Source organism: Lissotriton vulgaris, chromosome 4_1 (assembly GCF_964263255.1).
Source record: "Lissotriton vulgaris chromosome 4_1, aLisVul1.2, whole genome shotgun sequence".
NCBI lineage: Eukaryota > Metazoa > Chordata > Amphibia > Caudata > Salamandridae > Lissotriton > Lissotriton vulgaris.
Genome location: NC_141691.1, coordinates 2,067,469,188 through 2,067,497,062, shown reverse-complemented (window position 1 = coordinate 2,067,497,062; position 27,875 = coordinate 2,067,469,188). Strand labels below are relative to the sequence as shown.

The window sequence follows — 27,875 nt, the reverse complement described above, 5'->3', positions numbered from 1 at the left end:
TGGAGTAGCATTGTATAAAGCAGAGTGGTATTACGTGGAGTGGCATCAAGTGTAGTGGGGTTGCCTGGCATAGATTGGAGTGCAGTTGTGTGGAGTAGCATGGCGTTGAGGAAGGCGGAGTTGCTCTGCGTAGAGCGGAGTGGCGTTGCATATAGTGTGTGCATTGGTGGCTGTTTCCACACAATATTAACGATAATATTGCACCAAAAACTCTAAGCTGAATGTCTAAGATTCCATATAATATCTACGGGATATATGTGCTCCAAAGGGTTCTATGCAAAGAAATTAGTACATATGGAAAAGAATGCCAAATGCCCAAGACCACACCGTTTTATAGAGGTGAGAAACCATGACCAGAAGCCATGAAGGTAGAAATGAGACTTTGCAGTCCAGGTATTTGTCAACCTCAGCTTTCAATAGTACCAGTGGCCAGCTCCTAAGAAAACAGTTTTGCCCCTACAATTTTTTAATAAGAAATTAGGGACCGGATGATTTTACAAATCAAAATATTACCAAGTGACGAAAATTGGATAACAGTGTTTAAATGTCACCACATCATCGTTGCCCCAACACACCAGAGAAATGTAAACTCAACAGACCATTTATCAAAATGCAGAGCTACAAATTTGCTTCAAACCAGTTACCACTTGTGGCACCAATTACTTGCAAACAGTAGTTAGGAAAGTGAAAGAGGCAGGACCATGAAAGTCACTGAAATATTTAGCACAGCCAGATCTTAAGCTAACAGTTCCTATCAGCAGGTTGTTATGAATCACAACAAACACTACTGCATACAGCAAGATGCTGTGCAGGACATCACGCGTATTTTTTGTATGAAATTAACCATATTACGTAGATTGCATTTCAATTTGTATTTCAGATTGTATCTCGAGTAAACTTTTACCGTAATGGTGTACCTTTTATCATAAAGTCACATAAGGTACTGGTGGGTTACTGGTATAAGGAGAAGATATCTCTGGGGTACACATTTTCTACTCAAAACAGTTTACATCAGGCAAAAATGAAACCAAGTTTTGCTCTATTATGCAAAAAAGTGCACATTTCATTCAAAACATAGTTGCCTAAGATTATGCTTTCACAAAAAGCCTAATCAAGACCTGAGTGGCTCAAACCTATGGCTTATTCAAATGAAAAAAGGCTTTGCTTACGTTGTGTGCCCCCATGTTTGTGCAGGTGCTGCTGAGGCAGGAGGACTTGGGCAGGGACAAACATCCTGTCAGCACAAACTCTCCATAGAGCAGCACTGCGAGAGGTGAGTATGTGTGAGACAAGACGCCATGCAGTTCAGGCGGAAAAAAAAAATAATCAAAGATGCCACCTTGGGTCAATCGGAGAATGTTGCTCATTGCTGTGAGGTCACAGGGGATGGGTGGTGCCTTGCCGGAAAAACACCAGGCCAGGCACCGCCCTGACCTATGTGGGAGCAGTCAGTGCTGCCAGATTAGTTTTTGTTGTCTTTGAAGTTCAAACAGGCCGCGCTGCGACAGACAGCGTGATCCACACAGAGGCTGGGTTGGGCGGGGATGCTCAGCTTGTTGAGACCCGAGTGGCTGCTTCAAGTTTGTCACATTTACAAAGGCAGTGGTAGCGTACCGCTACCACTGCTTGCCAATACAATATTATTATTATATATTTATTGCTCAACACTATAATTTTATTGAGAAGAGACTGGCCAATTAAAGAGATCACTAACTTACCGGAGATCAAGAAAGGCTCCTCGGATAATGCTACATCCAGTATCAAAACAAACAAGTATTTGCAATGCAATAGGTCTCACATTTAAGCAAGTTTGAGCTATTGGCTTTTGAAATGAATGCTTCCCATTTTATTGGCAGCGAATGCACTTCGCTTTGTATTAGTTATGTGCCTGAGTTTCAAAAATGGAAAATATCCAACGTTGAAATCTAGCATTAAAAATTGCTAGCTTAACTGATCCTACTCGGACCACCTAGCTACAATTCCTGTTTTCCATCTTCCCTTCCGTTTCTCTTTGGGAAACAATCTATGTATATAGATGTAATCTAATGAAAACATCTAACCTACCAGCATGTGGGAAAGCACCCTCTGTTTCACTCCTTAGCTTCTAGGCCTCTCCTCCCCCCTGTGCAAAGCATTTTTTTGGCTATTTGGGGTAGTTTGCGCATAGGCCCCTGTAACATTTTGACCACATAAGGCATCCACGCCAAATTTGCGTCCTTTTCTTCCAACATCACTGGGATTCTAAAGGTACCCAGGGTTTATGGATTCCCCTGAAGGGGGCCCAGAAATTATCCAAAATACAGCGATTTTTTGTTTTAATGGGAAAAAAGGGTTTTAGATGAAAGCGTCTGGTTTTTTCCCTGCAAATGGTATCAACGAAGGGGGTGTGGTGCTGAAATCACCATCTTCCCAGCTTTCAGGGACAAGAAGACTTTTGTCAGAAAACCAAAACATTTTACACAGTTTTGGCATTTTTCTTATTTTTCTGCTTTCAACCTCCTTCCAGTTAATGGTAAAAATGAGTATAAAAGTAATGATGGATCCTGGAAAGCTATACATTTCTGAAAAGTAGACACCATTTTGAATTCAGCAAGGGGTCATGTGTGTAGATCCTTCAAGGTTTTTGTATAGAAACTAACAGTTGAAAATATATAAAATTGGAAATGAGTTAAAAAAACAGCGATTTGTGCCAACGTTTTCACCTGTAACTTCTACTAACTATGACAGATGTTTGAAAGCAATATACCGTTACATCCGCTGGAGTCTTCTGGTTGTGGGGATATATAGGACTTGAGGTTCACCAAGAACCCGAGGAACCCAGAGCCAATAACTGAGCACCGTCTTGCATTGGTTTTTTATTGTGTACCGGGGACAAAGCAATTCATTTGGAAAAATATAAACAGGAAAAAAAAAAAAAAAAAAACAAACATCGGTATGAAAGACACTATTCATTTCTAAAATCGATACAAAATATAGAGTTTAGAAACAGTAGCTAATTGCACATCTCCGAAATTGTGGGTACCCATACCAGCATGTGAATTATAGGTCATTTTTCAAAGTGACCTCTTTTTTACACATTGACTTACATTTGGAAGGCAGAAATGCATTAAAAGTCAATCAGTAATAAAGGTTGCTCCACAATTTTTTGTTCCCCTAAGTCTCCAGATAAAAATGATACCTCACTTGTGTGTAGGTGTAGTGGCCGCGACAGGAAATGGCCCAAAACGCAACGTGGACAACACAACATTTTCACAGTGGAAACAGACCCTTTGTTTGCAAAGTGCCTAGCTGTAGATTTTGAACCCTAGCTCTGCCAGCACCTATGGAAACCTAGCAAACCTATACATTTTTTTATGTAATGTAATGTTGTAATGTAATGTAATGTTTTACTTGTAAAGCGCACTGTTGCCAGCCGGCGTCCTGGCGCTGTATACCGCTGGGGAACCCGTCCTGGCTTTCCCTGTGGGATGGTCCCTACTGGGAATCCCCAAGGTGGAGCCAGGCATCCCCGGCGTTAATGGGGCCGTTGTGGAGATTTAAACAAGCTAATGCCCAGAGTTGCCGAGTGGGACCCCTGGTTAGAGTAGGCACCGAGGCGAGAATTATTGAGTCCGCTGACCCTGATCCACGACCCTGCCGCGTCGGGAATTGAACCCTGGTCCCGGGCCTACTACTGCTTCCGGGTCTGCCGCCTCTAACCAGTGAGCCACACCACTCCACAAAATTCCACCCACCCCGCACTCCCCAAAGTCTTCCAAGAAAGATGGTACCCCACTTGTGTGGGTAGGCCTAGTGCCAGCAAGAGGAGACGGCCCATAAAGCAATGTGGAGACACATTTTCACAATGAAAACTGACCCTTTTTTTGCAAAGTGACAAGCTGTAGATTTTGAACCCTAGCTCTGCTGGCACATAGGGGACCTAGTAAACCTATACATTTTTTAAAACTAGACAACCAGGGGAATCCAGGATGGGGTGACTTGTCTGGCTCTCACCAGGTCCGTTACCCAGAATCCCTTGAAAACCTCAAACTTTGTAAAAAAAAAAAAAAAATACATTTTCCTCACTTTTCTGTGGTGGAAAGTTCTGGAATCAGCGTAGATCCACAAATGTCCTACCACCCAGCTTTCCCCCAGGTCTCCCAATAAAAATGGTACCTCACTCGCGTGGGTGGGTCAAGTGCCCGCGACAGGCAAGGGCCCAAAACGTATTGAGGAGACAACAAAATTACCTATCACAAAAAACCTAATTTTGCAAGGGGGGTCACCTGGGTTTTTTGACCTGGGCTCGGCGGCCATCTTGGGAAATTACCAAAACCACACATGTCTGAAAACTAGACACTCTTGGGAGTCCAGAGAGGTATGGCTTGTGTGGATCCCCCAATGTTTTCCTACCCATAATCCGCAGCAAACCTCAAATTTGTCCTACCCCACAGTGTTCTCCTTAGTCTCCCGAGTAAAATGATTATGGGTGTACAAGTGGTTTAAAACCCTCATTGAAATTTGTACTACTGGGACCACAGTATACAGCAATGGATTTATTTGTCAAAAGAACCATAAATGATTAACATAGGCTGGAAGATCAAGTAGGACGGAGAAATTTGAATCTCAGGTTTAAGGAGAATCCGTCTAAGGAAGAACACTAACCAATTTGAAAGAAGATATTAACATAGTCATACGAGAAGCCGCAAGGGCGGAAACATTGTGGTAATGAGAAGATCTGATTGTTGTCATGAGATTAAGAGACAGCCTAGGGATGTTACGAGTTATAAGAAATCGAGCTCTAACACCAGTTAGTTTAAGTATCATAATAATACGAGTCCCACTTTTCCTTTCATCTATATTTTACCAAAGATTCATAAGTCCATGCCAAACCCGCCAGGAAGACCAATTGTCTCAAGTATAGGGAGTTTGACGGAACACCTCTCAGACTTTGTGGACATATTCCTAAAGCCTCTAGTGGTGAATCTACCCTCATATGTAAGGGATACAATGGATGTTCTCAACAAACTGCAAGATGCTGTTTGGGAACAAGGAATGAGTTTTGCAACATTAGATGTAGTGGGACTATACACCTGCATAGAGAATGAAAAGGGGAAACGGGTCCTGAATCATTTCTTGGGGACTCGGAGAGCCAGTTTACAAGAACATTCAGAAATGATCTCGCAAATGAGTGACCTCATACTAAAGAATAATTTTCTTTTTATTGGAGGGAAAATGATTCCATCAGATAAGGGGGACGGCCCTGGGTTCCAGGTTTGCTTCCTCTTAATGGGGTTGTTTGAGAAGGAGCATGCCTGGAGCAAGAGAGCCACAAAATGGACAGACTTAATAATGTTTTGGGGCCGCTTCAAAGATGATATTTTATTAATCTGGAGACAAGAACTAACTGAGTATTTTGAATTTTTGAATTGCAACAAGTATAATGTTGAATTTACTATGTGTCATCACAGTCATCAGATTGAATTCCTTGATGTACAATTGTTTATATCAGACAAAAGAATACACAGTAAACTTTTCCGTAAGAAAAACGGCCACTAATTCTATTTTAAGAGCAGACACTGCACATTCTCCATCAAGCGCCAAGACGCCTCGGCATAAGAGCGCTCTAAAAATAGTTCAGTCAGTCAGTCAATTATTAAAAGGAATATCGTACCGTGAGATGGTGTGAACCAGAAGGATTTGTAGTCTAGATGAAGATTTCAGGAAAGGACTAGATGAATTACAGCTAAAACTTTCGGGCAGGGGATATTTTGTAGAGTGTCTAGAGAAGACGAGAAAAAGTGTGGGTACCATAAGAAGGGAGTCCACATTATTACAAAAGGAAAGGGTGCAAGCCACTAATCGTCTAGCTTTCATTTCAACATATAACACATTACATAACAACATTTTCAAAATCTTGAATAAAAATTGGAACTTAGGGGGGCGTGGCTAGCAGCCGATGATGGCGGCAGCAACCTAGAGAGGCTCCCGTAGCAAGGCGGCTTCCCGCATCAATCCGCATGCCTATCCGCTCACTGCTCAGTCCGAAGAGGGTGTCCTGGGTGCGGTGACCGAACGGCGCCGGCACAGAAAATTTGGGAGCGCTTGGACCCCGGTATCGGGGCGAAACCTCATCTACGTCCCTCGTGGAAGACGGGCCTGGTGACACGAGGCGAGCATCGGTGTCGAGTGAATCCTGAGGCCGGGCGGAAGTTCATCCTCCCCGGCGCAACCATCCGGAAGTGGCCGACGACGCCATCGCCATACACTCTTGGCTAGCGATCCTCCCCGCCGCCTGCTCTATCCCTCACGCTGTGTACCCGGTGACGCTAGGCAGCTGTGCCCCTTGGCTGCGCTCGACACAAGCCGGAGGACCTGTGCAGCACCAGTCGCCATTTTGCTTGACCCAGCCGAGGCCGCCACAGCTCCGCGGCGGCCGGCGGCACTCGAACAGCGCCAGCGACCTCTGGCCCCCACCCGTTCTGGGCCCCCCTGCATTCCCTTCCCCCCCGCGGACAGCTACGGATCTCCGGCCCGCTTCATTATAGACTTTGTCACACTGGACAGTAATGGCGGGGAAGGGACAGCGGCAGACCGCTGCTCAGGCGAAGCTTGGAAAATATGCCTACGACAACCAGTCGTCCACCCAGCCTGAACAGCGCAAATCACTGGGGAAGGGCGCTGACAACGACGGCGCTAAAAAGACCACGCTGGACGACGTGTTACGAGCGCTGGAGCAGGTACAGGCCACGGTGGGCTCGACCGCGGCGGAGGTTACCCTTATCAGAGCCGACCTCCAGAAAATGAGCGAAAGAGTGAAGCAGGTGGAGGTGGTGACTAAATCTTTAATAGAAGACGTCTCCGACCTACAAGTGGCAATGGAGAGGCTGCAGGCGGACAATAAACTCCTGAAAAGTTGGATGACCAGGAGGGGCGTTCCAGACGCAACAACGTCCGTATCTTGGGGGTTCCGGAGTCTGAAACGAAGGGGGCCATGGACCTATACGTTGAAGACCTTATAAAGACCAAACTGGCCCCGAAGGGACTGTCCAACTTCTTTACAGTGGAACGGGCCCACCGGGTCCCGGGAGGGACGCCTACCCCGGGGGCCGCCCCGCGCCCCATCTTGGCGAGACTCTTCAACTTTAGAGACCGCGATGCAGTCCTCCAAGCAGCCAGGGTGGCACCGCCCATCCAAATCCAGAATTCACGGATTTCGTTCTTTCCTGACTACACGGCGGAGGTCACCCGTAAGAGGAGAACATTCCTCGAAGTTAAGAAGTCGCTTCGCGACCAAGAACTGCCGTACTCCATGTTGTTTCCGGCCCGGCTGAGAGTGGTGGCGGACAAGAAGGTCTGGTTTTTCGACTCAGCAGAAAATGCCAGGGAGTGGCTGGATGGCTGGCGCACTGTGGACCGTACCTCCAACCGTCGACGCAACAGGTCGGGAGAAGAGAGCCGGCGGGGCTCACGCTCTCCACCCAGGAACAGCGCGAATGGATCACCGTCACAGGACCACTTGGGAGCTGCGGGAGGCAAATGATGTGACCACGAGGGACTAACGAGTTACTCCTGAACTCTACTCCCATTTTGATTCTTCACTGAGTCGTTTATGGACGCTGGCCCGGATGACCCGAGGGCTGCAAAGGGACCGCCTGCTTTGGGGGACACTCTCCCCCGACGTGCAAGTACTCTGTTTCTGACATTGGGTAAGCGCTCTGCTAAGTTGGGGTGGCGGGCAGTTTTGAGTCCGTTTGGCAGGGAAGCAGGGTGGGGGGTGTTGGGGGGGGGAGTTTTGTTTGGTTTTACGGGAAATTCATGATATCGATCACAGAATGTAGAATGTACTCTGCTGTTTACTGGAACAATGCTGGGGGGGGTGGGCCCTGTACTGATGGTTTTTGTCTCTAAGTTTCGATGGTGGTGGATGCGCAGCCTAACGTGATGCAGGCGGGAGAGACGCGACTGGGCGGCTCCTCCCTCAGGCTTCTGGCCTGGAATGTGCGCGGTCTGGGTGATAGAGTGAAGCGCGGCCTTGTTCTGTCCGAGGTCAAGCGCCATAAACCTGACCTCATACTCCTTCAAGAGACCCATCTAATGGGTACTGCCACCAAGGCCCTGGACAGGCGAGGGTATATAATGTTGGCCCATTCCGAATTCTCCACTGGGTCCCGGGGCACGGGTATCCTGCTCAGAAAATCCTCTACTTTTATCACCCTTAGCACAAAAACTGATTCGCAGGGCTGTTTTGCGGCGGTGGTTGGTCAGTGGGAAGGGCGCCCCCTGACTGTAGTATCAGTGTACATCCCGCCGTCCTTGCACTCAGTGATGCTGCCTGCCATGGGCGATTTCTTGCTGTCCCTCCCTGAGGGAGACACCCTGCTAGGCGGGGACTTTAATGCCCCTGCTGACCCACAACTAGACAGGTTCCCAGCAACCGCCCTCCCCGGGGGTCCCTCCAGATTTCAGAGGTTCCTTGAGGCACTGGGGCTGATAGACATATGGCGACACGTCCACCCAACACTGCGACAGTACACCTTCCACTCCACCGTCCATAATAGTCTGTCCCGCATTGACCACTTTCTGGCGTTGGGGGATGGGTTACAGCGCGTCGGAGAGGTGCTCATACACCCTAGGGGCATCTCGGATCACTCCCCACTAACTCTCACCATTACTTCACAAACACGCTCACGCCACCGCGTCTTTCCGATGCACGCCTCATATCTTAAGGTACCTAAGGTCAGGAAGGCACTGCAGACTGCCACGACACATTACTCCGTGGAGAATGAGCCCACCACAGCCTCGGCTGAGGTGCTATGGGAGGCCTATAAGACCGTCCTGAGGGGGCAAGCCATAAGCTCCATAACATCGTATAGACGAGAACAGGCGGCTGAACACTCGGCGCTCGAGCTACGACTGCGCGAAACAACCGCTGCCCATGAAACAGACCCCACTGACGACACATTGCATGCGCTCATGCTGTCCCAGCGCCTATATGCAGACCACGCTCGGCACGTTGCACAAGGTCACATCACTGACACACAAAACCGAGTATATGATATGGGGGACAAGGCAGGGAAAATGTTGGCTTGGCTCGACAAGAGAGGGGGAAGCGCCAAGGGGATCCAACAGGTTAAGGACGAAAAGGGGACCATTCAAACGGACCCAGCTCGGATAGTGGAGGCATTGGCTGCCCACTTTGAGAAGGTTTACACCCCAGAGCGGGACGTCACTGCGATTGCGGCCCAAAGCGCACTGTATGATCTGCCCATCCCGGCACTGTTGCCGGAGGCGGCAGCTGAGCTTGAGGCGCCCTTCACTGCTGACGAACTGCGGATCGCCATTGGGGCCCTACATACGGGCAAAGCGCTTGGACCGAACGGCATCCCGATTGAGTGGTTCCAAGACCGCACTGCTGTTCTTAGCCCATACTTGCTCCGAATGTATGAGGAGTGCCGTGCTACGGGGGTACTCCCGTTAGACCAACGAACGGCCACGATTGTGGCTATTCCTAAGCCTGATAAGCCCCCGGAGGAATGCTCCTCATACCGCCCTATATCCTTACTTAACGCAGAAAGCAAAATTCTGGCGAAACTGCTGGCAAATCGTCTCATGCCCCACCTATCTGACCTTATTCACCCGGACCAGTCGGGGTTCATGCCCAACAGGAACACCTCACTCAATCTACGACGGGTGCATGGGGTGTTGGCCAAAACGGATGAGATCGGCGAACCCGCGGCCATCTTGGCCCTCGATGCAAAGATGGCCTTTGACATGGTAGAGTGGGCGTATCTCTTTGAGGTTCTCCAGTACATGGGTTTTGGCCCTGTCTTCATCTCATGGGTCAAACTGCTGTACACCATGCCGGTAGCACATGTGGTGGCGAATGGCCACATTTCGCGCTCCTTCCCGCTCAAGCGCGGCACCCGACAGGGTTGCCCTCTTTCCCCCCTGCTATTTGCGCTGTCGCTAGAGCCCTTGGCGATCCGCATTAGGACCACCCCCTTGCTTAAAGGGATTCAATGGAGGGAGGGCTGGGAGGACCGCATTTCGCTCTACGCGGATGATATGCTGGTCTACCTGACGGATCCTGAACACGGCATTCCGGCTCTCTTGCACATTTGCAATGCCCACGGAGAGGTGTCTGGTTACACCATCAATTGGACTAAATCCGAATTATATGCCCTGACGGGCAGCCAACCTACGGTTGGTTCCACCTGCCCTCTGCGACTGGCCGGCTCGTCATTTAAGTATCTTGGTATTCACGTCACGGGTGACCCGGCGGAATACGAAAGATTGAATCTAGCGCCACCGTTGGACCGCCTCAGGCGAGATGCGAGCTTCTGGGCAGGGTTACCGCTAACGATGCTGGGGAAAGCAGCCCTCTTCAAGATGAAATCCCTGCCCCGCTTTCTATATATTCTGGACAATACCCTTTTGCTGTGCCCCCTAGGTACTTCAAGAGGGTGGCGGCGGTGGTCTCCGGTCTGCTATGGAGTAACCGCCCGGCACGGATAGCTCACGCCAAGCTCTGTAAGGGCTGGTACGAGGGTGGCATCGCACTTCCTAACCTCCAACTTTACTATTGGGCGGCCCAGCTTAGGCCGATCAATCAATGGTTGCACGCATCGCAATCGGACCCTGCCTTCCAGGCGGATCGGGCCCAGCTGGGGGCTGGTACCCTGCTGGCCCCGCTTTACGATAAACGTAAACTCAGGTCGCTGAAGGGGCCCACTAAGATCACGGTGGCCACCTGGCATGCAGCCACCACTGCGCTGGGATGGAAAGATACTATCACCAAGCTCACCCCACTCTGGGACTCACGTGCTCTGGGCAACCTTCGGACCAGCAAGGGGTTCTCCCGCTGGGACGATATTGGCATTTCAACAGTGGGGGACATGTGGGACCGTGGGGCTGTCATCACGTTTGACCGCCTGAAGGAACTCTACGAAATGGGGCCACATGAAACCTACCGATATGTCCAAATTCGTCATGCTCTGCTGGCGGTTATTCCGGTGGGGTCCACCCTCCCCGAGTCGTCCCCGCTAGAAGATCGCTTCTTGACCGACTATATGGTGGAAAAGGCCACCTCCCTCACCTAACGGAAACTCCTCAATAATTCCCCAGACCCTCTTAAGGGAAAATGGGAGCAGGACGTGGGGGAGATGGATGAACATGAATGGAATGAGGCACTGGCATCCCCTAAAGAAGCGGGCATATCCTCTAGAATGAGACTCATCCAACTCAAAGTTCTGCACAGAACATATTACACCAGAACATTGCTTCACCACATACAGCGAGCCCCTGACCCCTTCTGCTTGCGGGGCTGCGGGGAGGAGGGCACACTACTCCACACACTCTGGGACTGCTCCCTTATACAAACCTATTGGCGTCAGGTCATGCGCACCATATCACAAGTGCTGGAGGTCTCCGTGCTCCCAGAGCCTCGTCGCTGTCTTCTTAATGTGTGGGAGCCAACTGACTTGTCCCGGCATGGCCGCCTCTGGGTAACGCTTGGAATGATGGTGGCCAAGAGGGATATCGCGCAGCGCTGGGGGGTGGCGGATCTACCGAAGGCCTCGCAATGGTGTGTTAATATTGACAGGGCCATGGTCACAGAACGGGCAGTGTATTTGGCCAGGGGGTGCCCGGCCAAGTGGAACAAAGTTTGGTCCCCATGGAACGTTTACCGAGGTGAGATTTGTGAGCCACTTCCTGAAGGGGACACACTGGAGTCAGACGAGGAAGAATGAATGTGCAGAAAGGGCTTAGTGGTGGGGGGGGCAACACCGGGTGGGGGCGGAGTAACGGAAAGGGACGGCTAATAAGGTACCTACCAAGGTGTGCTAAGTGCTGTTGGCTTGGACTCAGAAGTACGCTTCCACCTAACTGGCATTAAATTTCCTGTATTGATGGCAATGTGATTTCCCGAAGTTTTGAATGTTCTTTTTTAGGTACAAAACAGAAAATGAAAACCTCTTAATTCGGCATGGACCATTCGCAATTTTTCTTCACAATTTCCTTTTGAAGCACCACCCTCATGTCCTCACGACTGCAGGTGCAATTGTACTGTAATAATGAACGTTTATTTGCTTAACGCTTCCTTGGCGGCCGGCCCGGTTGGGTTGTAGGCGACAAGCTGTGTACTAACTGTGAAGGCTCAATAAAGGTTTTCAAAAAAAAAAAAAAAAAATTGGAACTTACTCAAAGGAGTACCAGGTCTGATGGAGAATATTTCAGACAAACCGGTAGTAACTTACAGGAGATGTCCTACTATTAGGAACTTAATCACAAGAAACTATCTAGAACCCATACCCACTAAGGGGTGGAATTGGCTTCCTGCACAACCTAAGGGGTTCTACACATGTGGATCATGCAGGATTTGTGAGCTGGGAATGAACTGTATCAAAGAGTTTAAGTACAACACCAGGAAGTGGTATGTTATTAATGAGTTCATAAATTGTGACAGTTGTGAGATGATATATGTGTTACAATGTGAATGTTGCAAAATCTACATAGGTAGCACTAAAAGAACACTTAAGCTCAGGATACAGGAACATATCAGGGCAATCGCAAATGAAGATGTTAGATCACAAATTTTTCAACACATTAGAGACAAACACCCCATGAAATAGGGAATCAAATTTCACTGAATACAAAAAACTATTACGAATGTGAGAGGGGGTGATTGGGAATTGAGATTAAGGCAACAGGAAGCAAGATGGAAAAGTAAATGTAGATCAGTAACACAAGGATTTAACAGCGACAACGAATTACACTACTTTTTAGACAGGTAACTGGTATTTATCTTGAGACATTTATGATTTGGGTAGTTAGCTAGATTTGCGACTAGTTCTGGTGGTCAGTACAATAGAGACTGAAGTTCAGTATAGAGTTAAGTGTTGTAACTTACGGTGGAGAGTAATGTAGGTGGATACTTAGGATTGCTCACCCTCGCCCATGGGATTGCAGGAATAGAGCAGGTCGAATTAGGCTTGTGAAGAGATGTAGCTCCACGATAACCAGCGTATGGAGTTAAGGACTTAACTTGGATAGATCTATTCTTAGTGAATGCAATAATTGATTGAGTACTACAGTTGGTACAACGACACTCCTTTCCAAGAGTGGGAAATGTTTTGAGTGCTGGGTCCTAGTGGATTGGGACCTAGGAGAGTTGAGCATTGCGGTTACGGGACCTTGGTTTGTAAAAATAATTCGAACTATCCACCAGTGTAAATGGTTGTGCCCTCATCGCCTTCAGTGAGGAAATAGAATATTACATTATAAAAAATGGCATATATAGGGCAGTCCACATATTTTCACATTTAATCAACAATCTTTACTATCTATCCACAAAGGACCCCAGCCAACTCATCTGAAAATATATAGAAAGAGTCGTCCTGATGAAGGTGGTAGTCATGTACATCCACCGAAACGTACGTTGACCAGAATATGGGAAATCCGTCAAAGATAACACCAAGGTGGAATACACTGTGATTCATTACGTCCGCTTGATTGTCATCGGTACAATTGAACAGAGGCTGTCTTTCCCACTTATTTCTTTTGTGTGTGTGATTGTTTCGTTTGTGAGAATGTGGTTTGTTTGGTGAGATTGGCTGATTTGAAGTAGCATTTGTTTCCATTGGGGGAATAGGTACGAATCAACAGAATGTACACATATGTCTTTTCATGTATTTTATTTGTAAATGATACATCTTGCACATGTTAAAAATGAAATGTTTACTATTCATTTGTTTGTATTTTTTGCACATTGAGATCTCGAAATAGAAATGTCGAAAAATTCTTAAAAAATTGAAAATGATGAACATGCACAAAACAGAAAAAAATTATCAATAAAATGTATTACCTTTTGTACAACTTTGTATGGAAAGACTGATCATTGTGGAATAGCCCTTTTGTTGAGCCCTTTGCAGGCCACTAGGAAATTGACATAGGTCTGACAAGAGTACTCACATATGTGATTGTAAATGACAATGCCTTTTATTTATGTTTTGGTGTGCAAAACATAAATAGAAAGCATGGTCATTTACAATGCCAATACCTTAAACTGTGAGTATTATTTCGTTGAATGATTTGCCCCTATTGCACTCGCAATGTCACAGTACGCCGCCCGCTTTTATTTTATTTACAAATGGCGATCCGCTTTCACTATAGCGGTCGCATTTATTTGTTTATTTTAGCAGCGCGGTCCATTTTAAGTATAGCGGTTGCGCTTACTTCTTTATTTTTTTGTTTACTATCGCCCATGCGGCGCTTTCACATTTCACATTCACGGAGGCTGCGCCACTTTCTTTAGACAAACTGCATCTAAAGAAAGGAGTGTGGCCGACAATAAAGAGAAACATGGGGCACTTTTTTTTAAAAAATCTTTATTTATCAGTTTCCAAAAAAAAACAACAAAAAAAGGAAGCATACATGTTGCAATATATATCTGAGTCAAGTGTCATCACGAAGGTCACACATACAAAATCGTAGCAGTACGAGCATAGTCATAGGACACTCCTAAAACAGAAGATAAGGAGCGCGGTGGAACAATAGTACAATATACCCCAGGTCACTGTATAATCAGTGGGGAGGAAGCAGAAACACCGTACATCAAGCAACAACAAAAAAAAAAAACAAGAGCTGAATAAGCCTAATTTCTCCCCGCCCCTCAACCAATCCCCTCAGGAGCCATTGAAGGAGCGGATGGAGGCTGAGTACCATCCGCTGTGCTAGCTACATATGTGCGATATGGACCCCAGAAGTCAATAGGTCTGGATGCAGAGGGGACCATGGCCGAGTATTCAGTACTATTGGTGTTGCATTGCGCCAAGCTATGGAGCCAGGAGCTGTGCAACGGGGGGCGTCTGTCACACCACCGCAGTGCCACTTCCCGTTTAGCCAATAAGAAGCTGAGCGCAGCCAATTTGCGTACATTTTTTGGGAATTCGGCCATATATCCCAGAAGGGCAATCTCAGGGATCGGAACCAAGTTTAAGTGCAGCATGGCGCTGAGTGTGGCGTGGACCTGGGACCAATAACTATGGAGCGCGGGACAGGACCAAGAAAGGTGCGCAAAATCAGCAAATGGGCCGCCGCACTTGGGGCAAGCATGGGGGCGTGAGGAGCCTATTCTGTGCAGCCTCGCTGGGGTGAAGTACAGTCTGCGTAGGAATTTGAAGTGCAGAAGTTTGTGTTTACTGTTAAGAGAAATGTCTTTGGTCGCCCTGCAGCACCAATGCCATTGGTCATCCGTAATGGTGTTAGCCAAATCTGCCTCCCAGGCGGCACGCACCAAACGATCCCTGGAGGGGAGAAGTTCGCAGCACATTTGATATAGCTTAGACACCAGATGAGTGCCCGAAGTGTGTTGAATAATGAATGTGAGGGGGAGTCATCTCCTCCGGGGGGAGCGGGAAGGAAGAGAAAGATGCTCGCAGGAGGGAGCGCAGCCTGGTCAGCACGAAGGAGTCCATGAAGGTCCGCTCCAGGAAGCGGAGGTCTTCGGTAAGCGTGAACGCATGGCCATCAGGGAACAGATACCCAATGGTAGTAATATGAAATTTGGAGAGCGTGTGTTGCACCACTGTTTCCCCAGTAATTGGTACCCAGGTGGAGTTGGGCAACGGGAGGCACGGGGAATACAGTTGAGGAAGGCCAACAAGGCGGCCCAGTCTACCCCACGCCCAGCAGGTCGACGAAACCGTTTGAATGTCTCGAGGGTCTCTAGGCAAGCCCGACGGCAGGGTGGTGGACAGCGATCCCGGCAAGACCAAATCGGCCTCCGGCCGCAAATAAGGAATCCGGGCGTCTGGATGGAACCACAGGTGCGCGTAGGAGCACTGTGCCACCAGAAAATAAAGATAAAAATCAGGGACGTCAAGGCCCCCTCGATCACAGGGGAGCGTCAGTACTTGCCAGGACACTCGCGGCGACTTATTCCCCCACACTAGCTTCAACAACAGTGAGCGTAGTTGTGTGAAAAACGTTTTCGTGAGGGGTACCGGTATATTGTTGAATAAGTATAAGAACCGCAGCAGCACTATCATTTTTATAATGGCGATACGCCCAACCATGGATAATGGCAGTCGTATCCATCTGTCAATCTGTCCCTCTAGGGCTGTGAGTGCCGTACCGTAGTTCAGCCTAATAATGGATTCCGTGTCTAAATGCACATGGATGCCCAGGTATTTTACAGAGTCTCGGCACCATGTGAGGGGGAAGGGACACGAGCACTCAATCGTGTTGGGCGTGAGCGGAAATACTACGGATTTATGTCAGTTAATGCGAAGGCCAGAGTACTTGCCAAATCTGGTGATTTCTAGTAGCAATGGTTCAAGATTGGTCTGGGGCTGTCGGACATAGAGGATGGTGTCATCTGCATAGAGCGAAATCAAGAGCGGGCCCGTCCTAAATTGGAGGCCACGATGTAAATGCTTCTCTTGGAAGTGCCGGACCAACGGGTCCATCGCCAATATGTATAAGAGCGGCGACAGGGGACAGCCTTGTCGCGTACCTCGGGCCAAGCGGAACTGCGCAGTGATCGTCCCGCCACTGGGAGAGTGTATAATAACTCCACTGTGTTAACCAAACATTCAGGTATCCCCATGCGGCGCATCACCGACATAAGGAAAGGCCATTCTAAAGAGTCAAATGCCTTCTCAGCGTCTAGCAGTATCGCCGCCGCCGGGACGTCGGGATCGACACGATGCAAGATGGAGAAAAGTGTGCGAAGGTTAAGAGAAGTGGAGCGATGCGGGACAAAGCCTGATTGGGCAGGGGAGATTATGGATTCCATTGAAAGCGAAAGTCGAATGGCGAGTACTTTCGCCAGAATTTTGTAGTCTAGGTTCAGTAAAGATAGTGGGCGATAGGAAGCGCAGAGAGTGGCGTCCTTACCCGGTTTGGGGAGGAGCACAATGACTGCCTCTCTGAGTGTAGGGGGAAGACAACCCGTTTCCAATGCTTCAGCATACATTTCCACAAGGCGGGGAACCAATAAATCCTTATAGGCTTTATAAAAGTTGGCCGAGAATCCGTCCAGACCCGGGGCCGAGGACCCCGTCATGGAGTCTATGGCTTCCACCACGTTGTCTGATGTAATGGGATCCGCCAAAAAGTCAATCATCCACTTGTCCAAATATACCATTGCAATCTCGTTGAGGTAACCACCACGGTCAGCGGCATCGTCAGTTAATGTAGATGTATACAGTGTAGTGTAGTTGGATAAAAATGTGTCACATATCTCGGGGGTAGTGTGTAGTGTGTCCCCCGCCGGGCTCACGAGTGTCGTGATGTAGGAAGAGGCACGTGGTGGGCGAAGTAGTTGTGCTAGTACCTTGCCGGGTCGGTCCCCCTCCCCATATTGCCTAGCAGCGTGCGCTCTAGTTAGGAATCTGAGCTCCCTATCCGCTTCCTCCCTAAACTCCATCAGCAATTGTAGGCGCCTACGGTCCCCCTCTGGTGTGCGTAGGCAAAGTTGTTCTGCCTCCAGTGTCTTTATGTCACGCTCAAGCCGTGAAAGGGTCGCGCGTATAGTACGCAGCACCCCAGTGTGCGTAGCAATGCAAACTCCCCTGATGGTTGCCTTAAAGCCCTCCCATAGGACAGCCCAGGTGTCGACGGTGCCTGTGTTGAGTTCAAAGTATTCCTCAATGGCATCCCTGATAGTCTCAGCGAAAATTGGGTCCGACAAAGCCTTCCCGGGGAAGCGCCATTGCTTCTCGTAACCCCCCCGCCCGAGGGACCTGCAATCTAAGCACTATAGGCGAGTGGTCTGATAGTGTGCGGGGAAGTGTAAGGAGTTCGTCCACCCACCCAACCACTTCCAGGGAGATAAGCCAATAGTCAAGTCTCGTCCACGTGTCATGGAACCCAGAGTAGTGAGTATAAGCAGGGGTGGAGGCGTGCAATTGTGCTTCAATGTCTACGAGAAAAAAGTGTGTACATATGTCTCGCAAAACAGGGCGTGAGTGAGGCCTGGTGTCTGGGGTGGCTGCAGTACTATCCCTCAAAAAATTAAATAGAAGGTTAAAATCACCACCAAGCAACAGCAAATCCGGGTCTGATTGCAATAGGCGTAGCTGAAAGTCACTGAAAAAGGCAGGGGTGTCAGTGTTAGGACCATAAATACCGGCAAGCGTGACCTTGTGGCCCAGTAGGGTCCCTGAGATGATAACATATCTGCCTTCCCCGTCCAGGACGGAGTGAGTGAGCACAAAAGGTACCCGCTTGTGTATACAGATAGCCACTCCCCTGGAATACCTAGTGTAGTGTGAAAAAAACAATGAGTACCCCAACTCCTGGCCACTTGTGAAGCAGACTCAGAGGTTAAATGAGTCTCCTGTAGGAAGACTATATCGATCCTATGCCTGGCAATATAATTAAACACTTGTTTGCATTTCCCGGCGTTATTCAATCCCCTCACATTCCAGGACATCAATGATAGTTCCGAGGGGCCCACTTGCAGTCCTAACCTAGCCATGAGTGACAAGTGAGTGTAGGTGACCTATGACATAAGCAGCTCAATACAACATTCGGAATTATGAAGACTTCGTGACCTAGCCATGAGTGACAAGTGAGTGTAGGTGACCTATGACATAAGCAGCTCAATACAACATTCGGAATTATGAAGACTTCGTGACACTTCCAAGAAATACATAACCAAACAATCCCCATAGCCCACCCCCCACCCAACCTCTTAGTAACCCCAAAGAGGAACACCCAACCCATCGTGGCGGCAGGATAGTATCTCACAAACAGGACAAATGGAATGGAACCCCATCCCACCACGTCGAAATCAACAAATTCCCCAAGTAGAATGGCAGTCGCCATAGGGGGTGGTAACGCCCCGTCCTACGGGCAAGACCATGGTCGTAGATTCCAGTTATCAATCCAATGAGGCCTGAATCAGAGTGACAAATATCCAAGCTGCGGAGGCAGATGCGTGTGCTAGCGTGCAAGTGTCAGCCGTGGCCTGAGGTGGAGAATAGATCGACGCTGTTCTGAGAGTCACCCTGCAACGGCGACTGAGCCCTGGATTCGCCCGCATGCTGGCCACCTCTGGTTTTGTACGAATGACAGAACTCCTGCACCTCCGTCGGATTGTCAAATATGCGGCGGGCCCTGCCAGCCACCTCCACCCTGAGACGCGCAGGGTAAAGAATGCCATATTTAAGGCCTAGATTACGCAGAGTATCTTTAACCCCAGTGTACTTTCGCCGTGCTTCTTGCACCAGGGCGGTGGAGTCCGGGTAGAATGAAAGTGAGTCTCCCTGCCATCTTATCTCTCCCTTCTCTCAAGCTGCACGGAGGGCTGCGTCACGGTCCCTGAAGTTCATGATCCTTGCGATGATGGGTCGTGGTGGCAATCCCGGTTGTGGTCGGGGTCCCAAAGACCGGTGGGCCCGCTCCACCACAAAGCCTGAAGTGAATTGGTCCCTGCCAAACAGTTCAATGAGAAGGTTCTCCACAAAGATGTCCATTCGGCCGGTCTGGGTTGACTCCGCCACGCCCAATATGCGAACGTTGTTTCGTCGTCCGCGTGCCTCTAAGTCCTCATTCTTAATGGCGACCTCTTTCAGTATCTTCTCGACGTGTTCAAGGCGCTTCAGCGTTTTGGCGCCCGCATCCTCAATGTCGGAGACGCGAGATTCAGCCACATCCAGTCTGCGGTCATGTACCTGAACCTTAGAGCCCAGATCGGCCAGCTTTTGCTCCAAAGCGTCAAATCTACCATCGAGACTTGAACCCAGCCCTCATCTCAGCCATCATGGTAGCGACCAAGGCAGCGGCGTTTTCCTGAGGAGGAGGAGGCATGGCGTCAGAGGAGGAGCCGGTTGCGGCGTCTGAAGTGTGTGTGGAGGTCTTGTCAAAACTAAGTTTCCGCTGATTGGGGTCTCTTTTCCCCATTGTGGTCAAAGTCTTGTCTGGTGTGGGCAGAAAAAACAAGGATCTGGGAGCAGGGCGACTGTCAGTGTCGCGGGCGAGCAGGCCAACAGGAATGCGCAAAATGGCGCGAGCAGGTCGCCTCCTAGGATATGGCAATTAGGTACAGCTGAGTCTGGGGGCACCGAGCGCAGCTCGCGTGCAAGGAGTGAGTTGTGCCGTTGCTGCGTGACTGCCAGCTATCAATGTGCCTTTTCTGGGTGCCAGGATATGTCTAGTGGCGGCAGCGTGATCCACAGTCAAAATGGACGGCCAGGGCTGCAGGTACTGGGCCTCGCTATCAGCCGTCCCCTCGCACCGGTGGGAATCAGGGGGAGGGGACACCAAGGGAAGGCGGGGCCGCTCGGCCGTACAGCAGCACCAGCCCTCGGGGCGCCCACCGCCACCCACCCGCCCCTCCGCGGCACCCGGGACAGAACGCCCCCCGCGCCCGGCCCGGGGCAGCCATCACCCAAGGCCCCGGCTCCGCCTCGCCGCTCAGGCCGCCGCGAGTCACCGAGTCCCGGAGACGGCGCAACAACCCCCCGGACCGGGCCCCAGAGGACAGCCCCAATCCCCCAGCGCCACAAGAAGCCGCGAGCAGACCAGCGGCGCGCCCCAAGCGCAGCACCTACCAGCAGGCCGGGCGCAGTGAGAGCGGACGTCGATGGGGTGGCGGCCTCGCTCCTCCACCTGAAACACCCTTCCGGTGCCCCCACAGACCCAAAACCGGTGTCGGATGGCGGCGGGTCGCCGCAGTTGCAGGATGGAGCTGAGCTACGGGGCTAAATCCGCCTCAGAGCCTCAGGATGGTGAAGGTTGGTCGCCCGGATGGCGGAGCTTCACTCGAAAGCGGCCATCATGGGGCACTTTAACAAAAAAAAGCATCCGTTTGTCAAGTTGATTTTATTGTTAAAAGCGCCCCATGCTGCGCTTTCACTTTAATAGGGGCTGTGCACCTTTCAGACAAAAGCGGGCGGCATACTGCGACATTGCGGGTGGAATAGGGGCAAATCATTACACAAAATAATAGTCACAGCTAATATAAAGCAGACTGTGTAACAAGACAAGTAAAAGGCCCAGTCATTATGGGCGGTAACAAATGCAGACAAGGAAGGACCAAGGAGGGACTAACAAGCCTAATAACGAATCAGAAGCCAGTGTTTACGAAGGACAATGGCACAAGCCAATCAAAAATATGGGGCAGAGAGTGAATGGGGCTCCAAACCTTACTCCAATACTGCATGCCTCGCAGCAGTGCATGCGCTGCCCAGGCTCGACCTAATAAAGAGCATGGCCAGTATGTAACCCTTGAAGCATGGAAACAAAGAAAAGAGTGCACCGCCCCACTTTTTTTCGCAACAAAGAAAGGCCACTGGCAGTAAGCAACCTTTGGAGCATGGCAACAAAGAATGGACACAGAGTAAGCAATCCTTGGCGCATGAAAAGAAAAGAAAGACACAAATAGTGGTCCTACGATGGAATTGAACAGCAAGACAACACAAAACCCAACTTTATATAAAAATATGCAAATCCTTCTAAAGACATCGGGTGCCATGCACAAACGACGGTAAAAGCACTTCCCATAAAAGGCGCAATGGTAAAATATGAAGCACAGCTTCTTTAATACAGCAGTATTTGGATAGACACAGTGGATGAATGTTGCATCTGTTCAGGGAGAGCACAGCTTCAGACCCAGCGCACGGCAGGGCTGAAGCACTATTATAAACAGAAGCGAACTCATCCACTTTCGGTCTTGGCAAGTCTCTCTGCAGCCCCAGGAATGCCAGGGAAACAAAAAACGACCCAGGAGAGGGGGCAAGCTTCAACAGGCTAAACCCCCCTTAAAATGAAGCTGAAATCAACCCAATATCCTACTTAAAAAAGTCTAACTGCCATTAAACATCGAAAAATGCTAACAACAACACACAAAGGAACGGGAGGCAAGGTCTGGGGACAGCACCAACACAACTGTAGAATTAAGAGAAAGAGGGAGGGAGGAATGCTATATTAAAATGTAAGCAGTGATTACCAAAGCTGAACACAGGCAGAGAGTAACAGAGCAGGAAACCAAGAATAAAATAGTCCCTCAAAGAACAGATAAACAAGCATTTACAATACAATAGGTCTCGCAGCATTAAAGTTTGAGTTACTGGCATTGTAAATGACAATGCTTTGCATACATTTTTTTTTTTATTTGCAATTGGTATATAAACATTGTTTGTGAATGGTTAGCTGTGAGGTGAGGTTAGAGGTGGTTGGAAATGAAACACAACGCCTGTCACTACTTCCTGGATGGGGAGGAGGGAGTATAGAAGCCCATTTGGTAGTGAGATGGAGTGTCATAAAGCTAGGGAGAATATTTTCTCTTTCCAAAGGCCATGACAATTGATTGTGCTAATGTTTGTTTTTAACTAGCCTGTGTGACTACAAAAGTTATCCAAACGTATGCAAATGCGCCAACCCCACTACACTGAGGCATGTTTCCTGTACATTACACGCAAAAAAAAGCCCAGGCCGATTCCTCGCCCTGCTTATTTCTTATTCATTTTATTTTGTTCATTCTTACATAGTGAAAACTCGATCCGAAGGTATTTATTGGAGCGCTTTACGAGAGCACTAGATGCATTGCACAAGGACACATTCCTTTTTTGGTATGCACGGGGAGATTGAGTGGTTTGCCTAGAATCACAGGATGTTGAGCGGACGCCAGCCTCGAACCTGGTTTCCCAACTCCAAAGTCAGCAGTTCCGGCTGTTATGCCACATCGTTGAGAGAGATCGAGAGTGAGCCCTGCTGAAAGGGACAAGGCGCTGCACGTACAAAGTGTCATTATGTAGCTAGCTAGTGCATTCACTGCCTGCAACCCGCTGTGACAGCAGACCCCGGTTACGGCCAACCTCCCTGATTCAGTCAGGACTCGCCAGTACCGCTCGCTGCCCAGACGGAAGAATCATCCAGTAACCTTGAACGATCGAGTTTTTAACCAGGATTTGGACTATGCCATCCTAGGAAAGCTAGAATCACTGTTCTCATCGACAACCCCGTCCTGATGAGGATCCCGAACAACTGGGATCGAAACGCCGTCGACTAGACAGCTTGAATTTCACGACGCATTTCACGTCTTGTGCTCCCATTATAATAACTTTGTTTCAAGTAATGATTACTTGTCTCTACCGGGGCCATTATTTGATGTTGTAAATCCTGTTCAATGCGTCGCCACTGCTGTTGTTTTTAAACACTTGCACACTCACTTGTCACTGATTGTATATAGCACCTGCACCAAGTGTCACCGGGTTGTCCTACGATCCACTCTGTACAGTGCTGCTTTAACTGTATTGACCCTCAACTACCTATGAAAATAAGACCACCTTCTATGAAAAAACTCTTGACTCCTTGGTTTTTCCTTTCTTTGTAATGCTTATTGCATACGTCTTCAAAACTGTCTCTGCATAATACCTGTTGGGAACTGTTCTTATTCACATATTACACCCATCCCAACGTGGTTTATGGGTTTTCTCCTGTTGTTTTCATACATTATGTAGATTGTAGGCACACACTTCTGAGGGACTGGGTGAGCTACGCCACAGTGCCACCCAGCGCTCTTCCAACCCCTGCGCGGGCATCACCGATGCCACCTCACAGCCGGCCTCAGGGCCCCCACCGCTGCCCTTTGATGTTCCCCACTGAGCTGGAAATGTAAAGCATCTGCAGCACACTTTGATGGTGTGTAATTATAGCACCAATGTGTACCCTGTGGGTCAGAGGTCAGCGCGCTCGCACGCTGGCCTGCTTTGTGCTGGAGGGAGCGCGGATTGTAAACGGGTAGAAAAGCCCTGCAGGGCCGGGCTGTAAAACAAGCAACAGAGGATGTGTGACTGGTAAACCTCACCGCGTGCTCCAAGGGTGAGGGCGGGCATCGTCCAGGCATGAAGCTGCAGTCACTGTTAAACCCCACGCCGTGGCTGTGCGTATAGCCCACTGTCCCTTTGCCAACTCCCCATGTCACAGTTTGGTATGATGCAGCCATATTATCACAGCAGGGTAGTGTGTCTCAGAAAAAAAACAGAATCTATCTACACACACACCTTACACGGAGTTCCGTTGACTATTAAACGGAAACTTTGGAACTGGAAAACCAAATTCTTGTCTTGGAATCTACTCAGCAGCCTTTATTCAACGAAAAGCACTTAATCTACCCGTGCCTTGAAATAAAAAACAAAAAACAAAAAAGAAGGACATTGTTAATATAACTGGTGCTCTTTTAAAGCGTCCCAATTCCTTTGTGTCGAACTGCAAAAGAGCAAAATGGCGCGTGATACTCATTTTTCGATGCTAAAGATGAAACGCTCAGGCATGTGACATCTGAGTTACAGTTAAATGTCTTTAGGAGGAAGTGGCTCTGCCCACAAAAGCTGTATGTTGTTTATACAGCACACACATGGCCTGCTGTTGTACGTGTCATAGATTTCTGGAAAAGGACTTCTGTCTGTAAGATTTGGGGAGGATGGGCCAGGAATGGTGGGGGTCGGTGCCGGGCTGATGAGCCTTAGATTTCATGATAATCGTACTAAGCAAGCACCAACCATCTTGTGATTCTGGGCAAATCACTTAATCTCCCCGTGCCTAACAAAAACAATGTTTGTGTGGCAGAAAATGCCCCGGAATCCCGCCGCGGCTGCACCGGAAGTCAGGCAAGGTCGCCTGTGACGGGGGCGGGGCCGCGTCCGGACCGGAAGAGGAGGCAGGCGGAGTAAATGCGTCTCGTGGCCCGGGGCTCCTGTGAGCGGTGGAGAGCCCCGGGGCCGCCAGCAGGAAGTTGCGCAAGTGTTGCGGGGCTCCCTTGACCAAGAGGGAGCCCTGGGAAAGGAGCTGGCAAGAGCTGCAGCGTCAACTCTGCGGACGGGGCACGAGGCACATGCCCGGTGCCTGCCCCTGCCGCATGCTGAGAGCGGAGTCCCCCGAGATTGGCCCAGTAAGTTCAAAAGGGCTGGGGAGGGGGGGGGTGTCTCGGTGCACTCGTGTGTGTGTGCTCATGTGTGTATATATGCGTGCGACGGCGGGAGGGGGGCTCGGTGCACTCGTGTCTGTGTGCGCACGTGTGTGTATGTGTGGGGGGGGGGGTGCTCATGTGTGTGCGCATGCGTTAGCAGGGGGAGGTGTGGCTGTGTGGTACAGCTTTCCAGGAGAGGAGACAGGAGCTGGGCACAGCGAGCGCGTTCGCGTGCGCGTGGCCTGCTCAATTCAGAGCGCGCGGCCAGCTCCTGTCCCCTCTCCTGGAAAGCAGAGTCGATCACAATAGGTCTCTGGCGAGACCGCGATTTCGCGCGGTTTAACGCCACGAGACCTAAAAAACCATAGGGTAATGAGACAGTACTTAGTCCCTGCTGCATGGGAGGAACTGAAAAGAAACAAGAGGGACAAAGAGGTAGGACTGACCACTAGCAAGCAAGGATTTTTAAAAGTCAGTTAAACAAACAAATCAAAAGCAGGGGGATGGCTTTGAGCCCACAAGAGAAGTTATAACAGGTTTTGAAGGCTCGACCTAAAAACTGTGCTACATTATACCACACAATTTGCCTTTTCTTGCAGCATAATTTAGACAATACTGCTGCAATATTTGGTGCTGTCCTGCTGCATATTTCCAGTGGCCCTGATTACAAGTGCCTTCTCAGTGACTGGCAGGCTGGGCTAGGGAGGAGGGCCATCGGGCTGCAAGCAGTGCCGATTGTAGGCTGAGGCGCCTCAGTAGTGTTTGGCTTTAGATAGTAGGGTTCCCGAGCAGCAGTCCGTGTCACTGCAGCCCAATTCCAGGCCACAGCATTGAATAGGAACTCTTACTTCACTGGCATCCGATTCTCTCGAGCCTCTCCTTGACCACTCTTACACATTCGATCCCCGGTGTGCCATGACACTGCCCCATGTACCCTCTTTGTAAACCTCTTTCTTGTACACTGCCTGTTGCTACATTCCTACTTTATAAACGTCACACATTCAATTGGATTGCAGTAGGAAATGCTCTTTAAGAAAAACACTGTTTTATGGCCTGCATGAAAATGTAATGCAGATTTACAATAAACAAGACTGTGATCAACTCTAGTGGTCCAGACAATGCCTTTGTCTGTAACATCCCCTCCCCGCCCATGCATTCTTGCCTCCTTTAATACTCTTACCCATGATTTATAGTGACATACACTTCTTGTGGCAACAGTCTGATGATTATGCCAATAAGTGATGTCATTTTGGTTCAATTCAAGTCACTCATTTCTGAATACAAAGACAATAGAGGGCTGCATGAAATCTGGTATATTTTTGTTGCCTATAATAGGCAAGTCTTGACCACTGAAATGGCTTTTACCAGTCTCAGAATAATTTGCTATTGATGTTTGGTAACAGAAGTTCAACATTGTAAGTCTTTCAGCACGTCCCTGCCACAACCTCAGCAGAGCACTTATTCTTAAGTTGAAGAAAGAAAAAAAGAGTCGATGGGGGTGGACATTTAGAGAGTAAGTACTTCTAATTAGGCTTCAGGAGTGACAGCGAAGGCTGATCTCATAGATAGGAGATTCATCTTTAGGTCTGAAAAGTGTTGAGATGTACAGAGTTCCTGCACCTATACCCCCGGACACATTCAGGAAGATGACTCTGGTAACAAGGTTTGTGTGTTCGTCAGGATAGGCTCTAGTGAGTGGTGGCTGGCAAGCTTGTGCCACTCGAGTGGGTGTTTCAATTGAATAAGTCTGGAGAGCGTGCATCTGAGGCAGAGCGTTCCTTTGGGAGTCTCAGGGAGGCCCTAAAGACTGCAACGATCCTTATGTAAGATTTTACTGACAAGGCTGTATGCTAGCAGTTACAGAGACACAAATTTAACAAGTAAAAATATAATAGACTTAGATGATTGAAATCAAGACAGCCATGAGGCCTTCCTGTTGGCAGCACACCAGTCCACTGCATGGTAGGTTGTCTCCACAATTAGAGATGGGGATCATATATATCAGTGTTTCCTGAACTGTGGGTCAATACCCTATGGTCGCTCATGAGGTGGTGGGTTGTGAAAGTCCAAGCAATAAATAAAGATAACTTTAAATTAAGTATTTATTTTGTCACGTTCATTGCGCTTCAAAATCAGAGGGGCAAATGGCAGTCTATGTCATCTGATAAATTGCTGATTATTTATTTAACATGGGTATTGGTGTTTACAAACTCCTCTCACTTTGCAGTTAGAGAAAACAAGCATTGGCATAGCCAATAGGTCTCGCTTTTGGGACCTTATAAGTATTTAGTTGTGCAGCACAATATCCTTGGTGCAACAACATCAACTGTTGCATGGCTAAACACTTATAAGGTCCCAAAGGTGAGACCAATTGGCTATGCCAATGCTTGTTCAAGTATGAAGATGAGTCGAAAAAACTTCCAAGTGAGCATGAATTGAGAGTATGCACAGGGTTCAGCTTCCTACACACACAGAATAGAGGCATTCCAGGCAATCTTGACTCATGCTCAGAAAAGATACAGCCCGATCGGAAGTATTTCAGGTTTTCTCACACACAGAACAGGCACAGTACAGACAGCAACAGTGCAGTCATCCTTCATGCTCAACCACAGCACTTAACTGCAAAGACTGCAGCTGTACAATTGGGCCTCACGTGACCGAGGTACAGCACAGCCAGGAGCTGTGCATTTTAATTCTTACGCAGAACAGGTACACAGTACAGAAGCATGCCAAGTTGTTTACATGCATAGGGAAACATTGGCAACCATGCAATATGATTCCTGTATGCAGAAATGCACATTATGGGCAGTACCAGAGTAAACATCTTGGCACATACATTCACAGCAGGAATCACACAAACACCAGCAGTGCAAGCTTTCCCCACATACAGAATAGGGATAGCACATGAAGCAACAAGTCATGTTTCCTTCCATATGCAAGGCATTTATTGTATGGGCATGAGCACTGCAACCTC

General features: G+C 48.9%; 1 protein-coding gene across 2 annotated transcripts in view; it reads right to left on the bottom strand.

The window, feature by feature from the left end:
• LOC147725015 (uncharacterized) overlaps positions 1-27,875 on the bottom strand; it is a 61,981-nt gene that overhangs the window by 9,994 nt on the left and 24,112 nt on the right. The window contains exon 3 of one of the 2 annotated variants that reach the window (XM_086966481.1): positions 5,654-5,761. The exons of the other annotated variant lie outside the window; for it this stretch is intronic. The gene's annotated coding sequence lies outside the window, so the exon portion shown is untranslated. The remainder of the gene's footprint in view (positions 1-5,653; positions 5,762-27,875) is intronic. 2 annotated transcript variants of the gene reach the window in all.